At 43.8% G+C, this 9273-nt stretch overlaps 1 long non-coding RNA gene across 1 annotated transcript; it reads right to left on the reverse strand.

Moving 5' to 3' along the window:
* Positions 1-3834: 3834 nt before the first annotated feature.
* On the reverse strand, positions 3835-8974 carry LOC132345804 (uncharacterized). Its single transcript, XR_009495375.1, has 2 exons — positions 7133-8974; positions 3835-6611 (listed from the first exon to the last, which is right to left on the reverse strand). It is a non-coding gene; the product is annotated as an uncharacterized lncRNA (long non-coding RNA).
* Positions 8975-9273: the final 299 nt, after the last annotated feature.

Genomic DNA, 9273 nt, shown 5'->3' on the forward strand with positions numbered 1-9273 from the left:
CCAATATTTCCAAATGACCAATGCATGATGTTTTAAAGGGGTCAAAGGTCAATGCAAACTGCAAAATAGATGAATTTTTAAATAAGAGTAGGAAAACTAATAATCTTGTAAACGTTATCAAATTAACTTTTACCAAATAAGACTATTTTAACAAGTTTAACAAAAAGTTATTTCTCTCCCTCTGTAACTGCAAAGGAGAGGGCTCTTCTCTGCTTTCCTTGTTCAGCTTTCTTTGGTAAATAATGAAGACTTGGTTCTTTTAGGATTTTAGTACTTAAAAACTAGGCCTATATGAAATTGACACAGAACAGATCAGTGGCTGCCTAGTCCTGGGAGTTGGGGACAGGCATGGGATGATTACAAAGGGCCAGGAGGAAACTTCTTAGGGTGAAGGATCTATTCTAGGCTGTGGTGGTACACATGACTTTCTGCAATTACCAAAATTCATCAAAATATTATCATAAACAGTAGCGGGGGTGATTGGCCTATGTGTTTGTGTATTTAGTCACTCAGTCATGTCCAACTCTTTGTGACCCCATAGACTGTAGCCCACCAGGCTCCTCTGTCCATGGGATTCTCCAGGCAGTAATACTGGAGTGGGCTGCCATGCCCACCTCCAGGGGGCCTTCCCAACCTAGGGATCGAACCTTGGTCTCCTGCATGGCAGATGGATTCTTTACCAGCTGAGCTACCATGGAAGCCCAACTGGCATATAGAGCTCAATTTTACTGTCAGAAATGGAGTAAGAGATTAATAGATTTTACTTTGTAAAAATGAAATAAAGAGCACAGGGCTTTTTCTCTCTATGAAAAAACTTTTATTCTAGGTCCAGTGGTCTATCCTGGAGGTAGAATGCATTGCATTTGTAATTTTAGACATTCAGATTAATCCTGAGCTTGAAACTTGGTGTTACCATGTACTATCCATGTGACTGTGGGTAGGTCACTTATTCTAAGCCTTGCTTTCTTCATCTGTAAAATGGGACCAAGATAGCATGTTTCTTATTCTTTTAAGCCATGTATAAAATGACCAGCCTATAGGAAATGCTCTATAACATTTGTAATTACTTTACTGAACCATTTAGACACCTGACTGCTCCAAGCATAGCCTTAGAGGCTGTTATATGTTGAGTTCTGTTTCCCATCCCCAACCCGCACCACAAAAGATATTAAAGTCCTAACTCTCAGAATGTGACCCGATTTTGGAAAGAAGGTATTTTACAGAAGTGATCAAATTAAATGAAGTCATTTTAGGGGTAGGCCCTAATCCAACATGATTGGTGATTTTATAAAAAAAGGAGATGTGGACAGAGATACAGATACATACATGGGGAGAATACCATGTGAACATGAAGTTAGAGATCAGGATGATGTATCTACAAGCTAAGGAATGCTCAAGACTGCCAACAAAACACCAGCAGCTGGGGAAAGGCATGAGACAGGTGCTCTGTCACAATCCTCAGGAGTCCACCACCACGCCAACACCTTGATCTTGGACTTCTAGCCTCCAGAATTGAGACAACACCTTTCTGTCATTTACACCACTCCAATTGTAGGACTTAGTTACAGCAGCCCTGCTGCTGCTGCTAAATTGCTTCAGTCGTGTCTGACTCTAGCAGCAGCCCTAGCAAATGAATAAAGGTGATAATTGTATAAAGCCAAACATCACTTTGCTGACAAAGGTCCGTACAGTCAAGGCTATGGTCTTTTCAGTAGTCAGGTATGGATGTGAGAGTGGGACCATGAAGAAGACTGAGCACCAAATAGTATTCTTGAGAGCCCATCGGGCAGCAAGGAGGTCAAGCAAGTCAATCCTAAAGGAAATCAATCCTGAATATTCATTGGAAGGACTGATACTGAAGCTAAAGCTCCAATACTTTGGCCACCTGATACAAACAGCTGACTCATTGGAAAAGACTCTGATGATGGGAAAGCCTGAAGGCAAGAGGAGAAGGGTATGATAGAGGATGAGATGGTTGGATGGCATCACTGATTCAATGGACATGAACTTGGGCAAACTCCAGGAGATAATGAAAAGCAGGGAAGCCTGGAGTGCTGCAGTCCATGGGGCCATGAAGAGTCGGACATGACTTGGTAACTGAACAACAATTTACTGACCCCAGGTCACCAAATAACTCAAAGACACTATACAATATGAACATAAATGAGTCACTTCAGGCAGAGAGAGGAGAGGGACAGAGATAGAGGGAAGAAGGAAAGGGCAAGAGGAAGGAACACAGAAACAATGACTGGGACTTCCAAGGTGAAAGAGAAGCTGAGAAGGGAGCAGTTTGCATTAACAAGAGAAAAAAAATCACACAGAATCCCATCCACTTTCTCTTTTAGGCTTCCAGGGGCTTCTCACCTCCTCAATGTCTGTATAAAAACTCACTGCCAATTGGGATCCATTTCCTGGGTGAATAAGATGTTTAAAGATTAAGTTTTTGCTCTCTTTCCACTCAGACTTTCTTTATGGGAGGAAGCCATTGGCTCATTTCCTTTACCAAACCACCTTCTGACCACTGTCACCAGGCTTTGCCCAAAACAACTGCACCCAATGCTTCCAGCAAACGTGTCCTTTCCCTACAGACTCAGAGGCCCAGCCAGCCTTTATCACTGCACAATAATTTCAAATCTTCACAACTCACTGGCTGCGCAGATAATGACTGCCACCTAAGGTTTTCTTACAGGAAACATCCCCTATTTAGTTTTGTTATAAATTGCCCTGTACTTTGAATTCAAATGAGTAGGTCTGGTTGAGGAAACTAGACTATCCACTTTCATAATTTTCATCAAAATAAGTCTTGGGAGAAAGAGCCTTTTAAGATAACGTAGGTTAATTCAACTACCAAATATTTAAATTCTAGTCAAGAACACCAGGATTTAAGTACCAAACTCTTGACTTTTAGTACAGTGCTTTTTCCTATGTATCATTCACTCTCTGTAACTTTATAATAATAAAATGATTGGGTTCCATGATCAGATAGGGCCAACCTGGACACTAAACTTGCCCTTTTAAACAGGGTTTAGACGCTCTCCTTTTACATGAACAGCTAATTCTGAGTATACCTTTGCCTGTTGTATGGAAAGTAGGAAGCAAATGTTTGACAAATGCTCGTGCAGACGTTGGCAGCTATCTGTCCCTTTCTGCTCTAAGATCTCTGAAGGCCACAACGCTGTGCCTCAGGGTGACAAGGCAATTACAGGATGCACAGACCAGTGGCAGGGCTCAAAAACGCTTATGACATGCACTGTCCTCGGGGTTGTGCAGAGAAGTAGGTCAAGGAGGGGCCAGAGGAAGAAAGATACATCCTCAAGCAGAACCCTTATCTTCTAGCTCTTCTGGGGACTAGGCTTCCAGCAGCTGAGATCCTCAGTATTTTCTCTAAGGTGAAAATATGAAATGACAATTAGCAAATCCCTAGCTCCCAGAGCACCTAAAACAGTATGTATGCTTCTTGTGTACTACACCCTGTTCCAAACGTTTATTTTCTCACCAAAATTCCCCCTTGAGGCAGATATTATTGTTACCCCTATTAAACTGATGAAGAAATTGAGGCACAGAAGGGTTAAGTAACTATTACCTTATTATCAAAGGTAATAGTAGCAAAACCAGATTGAAACAGAAGCAGCCTGGCTCTGGGTCTATATTCTATATTGCATTTTTACAACCCCTACATCTCTAGTACCTCCAGCGGTTTGCTGGTAAATGTTTGACAACCAGTTCTTGAAAGGCGGGGGTGGGGGGGGCTGATTTATAGTATTTGCCCATTTCCATGGTGTAAATACTCCCACTACGGCCAATTTCCAAATAGGAAAAGGAGTCCGTCAAGGCTGTATATTGTCACCCTGTTTATTTAACTTATATGCAGAGTACATCATGAGAAATGCTGGACTGGAAGAAACACAAACTGGAATCAAGATTGCCGGGAGAAATATCAATAACCTCAGATATGCAGATGACATCACCCTTATGGCACAAAGTGAAGAGGAACTCAAAAGCCTCTTGATGAAAGTGAAAGTAGAGAGTGAAAAAGTTGGCTTAAAGCTCAACATTCAGAAAACGAAGATCATGGCATCCGGTCCCACCACTTCATGGGAAATAGATAGGGAAACAGTAGAAACAGTGGGTCAGACTTTATTTTTCTGGGTTCCAAAATCACTACAGATGGTGACTGCAGCCATGAAATTAAAAGACGCTTAGTCCTTGGAAGGAAAGTTATGACCAACCTAGATAGCATATTCAAAAGCAGAGATATTACTTTGCCAACAAAGGTTCATCTAGTCAAGGCTATGGTTTTTCCTGTGGTCATGTATGGATGTGAGAGTTGGACTGTGAAGAAGGCTGAGCACCAAAGAATTGATGCTTTTGAACTGTGGTGTTGGAGAAGACTCTTGAGAGTCCCTTGGACTGCAAGGAGATCCAACCAGTCCATTCTGAAGGAGATCAGCCCTGGGATTTCTTTGGAAGGAATGATGCCAAAGCTGAAACTCCAGTACTTTGGCCACCTCATCTGAAGAGTTGACTCATTGGAAAAGACTGTGATGCTGGGAGGGATTGGGGGCAGGAGGAGAAGGGGACGACAGAGGATGAGATGGCTGGATGGCATCACTGACTCGATGGACGTGAGTCTGAGTGAACTCTGGGAGTTGGTGATGGACAGGGAGGCCTGGCGTGCTGCGATTCACGGGGTTGCAAAGAGTCGGAAACGACTGAGTGACTGATCTGATCTGATCTGATGGCCAATTTCAAGCTATCAACACTAAAAATAAAATTGATGAGAGCCAGCTCCAACACATCAACGAGTTGAGCCAAAAAGCAAGTGAATGAAAGACGATAGGGAGGCAGGGACCAGGATAATAAAGTGTGCCTTCACCAAGCTACCTGTCTTAGCAGCAGTACCTGAGGAATTTGCGACTGTCATAGGGAAGATCCCACTGCTGAGTTTGGCTCTCACACCTTATCACGTACTAAGATTCTTTATCACAACCAGCCTCACTTCATTCAGGGCCTCACTACTAAAATAGGGCCTTTGTTTCCCTTACTGCTAATTAAAGTAGGGAAAAAAATGCCCCCCCCAACCCCACAAATTGCATACGTTCTAATCCCTGGAAATGGTAAATGCATTATCATATATAATATGGCAAAAGAGACTGCACATGTGATTAAGTTAAACACCATGCAATGGGGAGATTATTCTGGATTAACGTAATCCAGTGTAGTCACAAACTTCCTTGTAAGTGAAAGAGGGAGGCAGAAGAATGGGAGAGGAGATGTGATAACAGACAGAGGTCAGAGTTCTGGGATGTAGGAAAGATTCAACTGGCTATTGCTGGTGTAGAAAACAGAAGAAGGGGCCACAAGCCAAGGAATCCAGGCCTCAAAAGGAACTGGAATAGGCAAGAGAATGGGTTCTCCCCCAGGGCCTCAGAAAGAACACAGCCCTTCAATAATCTCATTTTTGCCCAGTGAAACCCATTTTGGGCTTCTGACCTCCAGAACTATAAAAAAAATTCATCTATGTTGTTTTAAGCCACTGAATTTGTAGCAATTTGTTACAGCAGCAATGGAAAAGGAATACACCACTATCCTCAGCACCTGGAGCCAAACTGTGAATAAGAGTCTGAAGGTTGCTGGGGGGAGGTTTTACAAAGCTGAGGGAGAAGCATATGTAAAGCCATGGAAAGGAAAGAATGTGTTTTCAGAGGCAGTAAAGGGTTTATATAACATTGTAGGGTTTACAATGTACTTTCACAAGTGATTTCTCATTTTTTTTCTCCCAGAGATTATCTTCTCCATTAAATAAATAAAAGTGAGTTATGGCAAGTTTGAATTCTTTGCCCAAAACCCCAGAGGAAGTTAAATGCAGGAACATATCTATAAACCAAAAAAGCTGGGTCTAATGGAACATTTGCAAGCATAGAAAGCCATGGACACTCTCAGTGAGAGTTTCTTAGGAAGGGCATATTATGATCTGGACTTACGTTAGACGTTTAGGAAAAGACTAGATGAAGCATGATTTTGTTCTGGATGGAATGCTCACAGGTAGTGGGGCAACTGTATACAGTAAGTTCCCTATATATAAACGAGCTCTGTTCCAAGAGTGCAATCATAAATCCAAATTGTTCTTAAGTCCAACAAAGTTAGCCTAGGTACTACCCACTAACACAACTGGCTATATAACTCTATTGTAATGGGTTTATAATACTTTTCACACAAATAATACATAAAAAACAAAGACAAAAAATAAAACATTTTAAATATTATAGTATAATATCTTGATAAGCACAGTAGAACAATACAACAGCAGGCACACAGGGGCTCGTGTCAAGTGAACAAGCAACAAGAGTTACTGACTGGAGGAGGGAGAGGAGACGGAAGATGGGAGAGCTGAAGGATCATCAGCAATTGGAGACGGAGGCTCTGTACAAAAGCATGACCACTTGTAGAGGATTGCGTGAACACGACAGTGTACACCAGACCCATGTATTACTTACATGTCTGGACATGTTCTCATCTTTGAAAGCTGGCAACTTGAAGGTTTGCATGTAGGGGACTTATTGTACTTGGGTATCTTGATCATTTGCATCAGAAGAACAGTGGGGAGAATGCTGTAATTAGTAGATAAGCAGTGGTCACTGGTGTGAGCTAAATGAGGGGATGTTCGGTATTCTTGCATTTTGCACCATTTTCTTTTTGTCTGTGCTCGGACATGATTATGGAGTGGTCTCATTTTGTCTCCCTCCATCACAGACACCTTGTCTGATGCTGATTTTGTAGAACTGCTAACATTCTACAGAACACCATTGCCTATTGGTGAGTGCCAGGCCAGCCCAGCTTGCAGCTGTCAGGGGCTGCTTTTCCTTTCTCACAGGGCTCAAGTCCCTATCTTGCAGCGGCAGGCCCTGTGCTCCCTCCTACTCCACACTCTCTCATCAGGCCTCTCGGGGCTGCAGAGCTGCAGCAGTTACTAGACCTTACTTGGCAGTTCTCCCAATCTTCCTTCTCTTCTGTTTTAGCTCCTTCTCTGGCTTATTTTATTTTCTGATTATATATGTTTTGCATAAATTAATAAAAAATTGTGATCACAAAAGAAAACAAATTTGTACACTACAATCACTCATGAACCTACCTCTCTAACACACCACATGGTTCAGTTCTGTACTCCTTTCCAGATCTGGTCTACAGGCATCCACGTTTTTATCCAGGCATGCTGCTGCTGCTGCTAAGTCACTTCAGTTGTGTCCAACTCTGTGCGACTTCATAGACGGTAGCCCACCAGGCTCCTCCGTCCATGGGATTTTCCAGGCAAGAATACTGGAGTGGGGTGCCATTGCCTTCTGTGATCCAGGCATGAGGACAGGGTAAATATAAATTTGAATGTTGCTTTTTTTCACTCAATGCTACATGACAACCTTAGTTTCCCAACTACAAAATTATATAGCATAATTAAGAACAGTTTTGAATAATAAAGTGTATCCTTTCAACGCATCCATTCACACTGGTTGTCAGTGGAATTCCACATCCAGGATGAAAAAGTTAAGGTGGACAATATGTAAGTAGGTTTACTGGGTGGGGCTAAGCAGAGTAGCTGAATGACTGAATGACCCCTGAACCCCCATACTTTGGAGATTCCAGGATTCCATAATTATGTTCTTGAGCTCTATCCTATGAACCTTGGAGCACCTCTTTGGAGATATGAGAGTTCCCTAGAAGCAAGGATAACCTGGAGATCTTTTCTCCTGGCTCAGAGTACAGCAAAAGGAAAGCTGAAAGGGAGACTTAAAATATAATTGCTCCCTTAATACCAATCCAGAAGAAACTAGATAAAATCTCTGGAGGAGCTTAGGCAAAGTCCACAGGGAGGGAACTCACTGGGAGTTGCCCGGACCATGTGCAGGTAGAAATGGAACACAGAGATGTGGGGTCTACTGGAACCCAGCAGCCAGAGAAGTGCCACACTCTGGAAACTGAAGACAGGCCTGTTTTAGAAACCAACTTCTCCAGGAGAAAGACCTCCCTGAGGGGACAATGAGGTGTTTGGAAGCTGATACCATGTGTCATAATCTTTCACAACTGTGCTTAGTAGAGTCCCCTTAAATGAATGAAACTAGCTGAAGAAAACAGCTATTTACTAACTGAGAGGCAGCACCAAAAAAGCTTTCCTGTTGAGGGAGCTGCTCTTCCCAACACCATCTGCTGAAATCCTTGGGAACTCTGACAGGAGCTTGTGCCTGGAAACTCTGATAGAAGTCTTAGAACCCCTCCCTGGAAGCCTGGGAAACCCTGACAGGAAGTCTTAGAGCGCCTGCCAGGAAGTTCTGGAGGGCCCGACAGGAGCTCTTAGACTGCTCAGAAGCTAGGGAGTCATGGACAGGAGGAATACGATCAGCTTTGGGACTGAAGTAGAGCAGCAGCTCTTGATCTCTGGTAAACTTCCTAGTTATTTTCCTATCAGGAAAACCAAGGAGTACAGATTATTGATTTCTTTTTAAAAAACAGATATTGGTGGGGAGGAGAAAGGCAGCGTAACAGTTTGAGTTGGAACTAGATACAATACAGCTGACCCAGATCCTCAGAGTGCAATACTGTTTCGGGGACTTTCCTGGTGGCACAGTGGATAAGAATCCACCTGCCAGTGCAGGGGGAGTAAGTTAGATCCCTAGGAGGGAAGATCCCACGGGCCACAGAGCAACTAAGCCCGGGCACCACAACTACTAAGCCTGTGCTCTAAAGCCCAGAAGCCGCAACTACTGGGCCCAAAGGCTGCAACTACTGAAGCCAGAGCACCCAGGGCCATGCTGAGAAACCATCGCAAGGAGAAGCCCACACACCACAACTAGAGAGTGGCCACCGCTCACATAACTAGACAGTGGCCACCACTCACACCACTAGAGAGTGGCCACCACTCACACAACTAGACAGTGGCCACCGCTCACACCACTAGAGAGTGGCCACCGCTCACATAACTAGAGAGTGGCCACCGCTCACACAACTAGACAGTGGCCACCGCTCACACCACTAGAGAGTGGTCACCACTCACACCACTAGAGAGTGGCCACCGCTCACTCAACTAGAGTGGCCACCGCTCACACAACTAGAGTGGCCACCGATCACACAACTAGAGAGTGGCCACGGCTCACACAACTAGAGTGGCCACCGCTCACATAACTAGAGAGTGGCCACCACTCACAAAACTAGAGAGTGGCCACCGCTCACACAGCTAGAGTGGCCACCGCTCACACAGCTAGACAGTGGCCACCGCTCACACCA

Source organism: Bos taurus, chromosome 1 (assembly GCF_002263795.3).
Source record: "Bos taurus isolate L1 Dominette 01449 registration number 42190680 breed Hereford chromosome 1, ARS-UCD2.0, whole genome shotgun sequence".
In the NCBI taxonomy this organism is placed as follows: Eukaryota; Metazoa; Chordata; class Mammalia; order Artiodactyla; family Bovidae; genus Bos; species Bos taurus.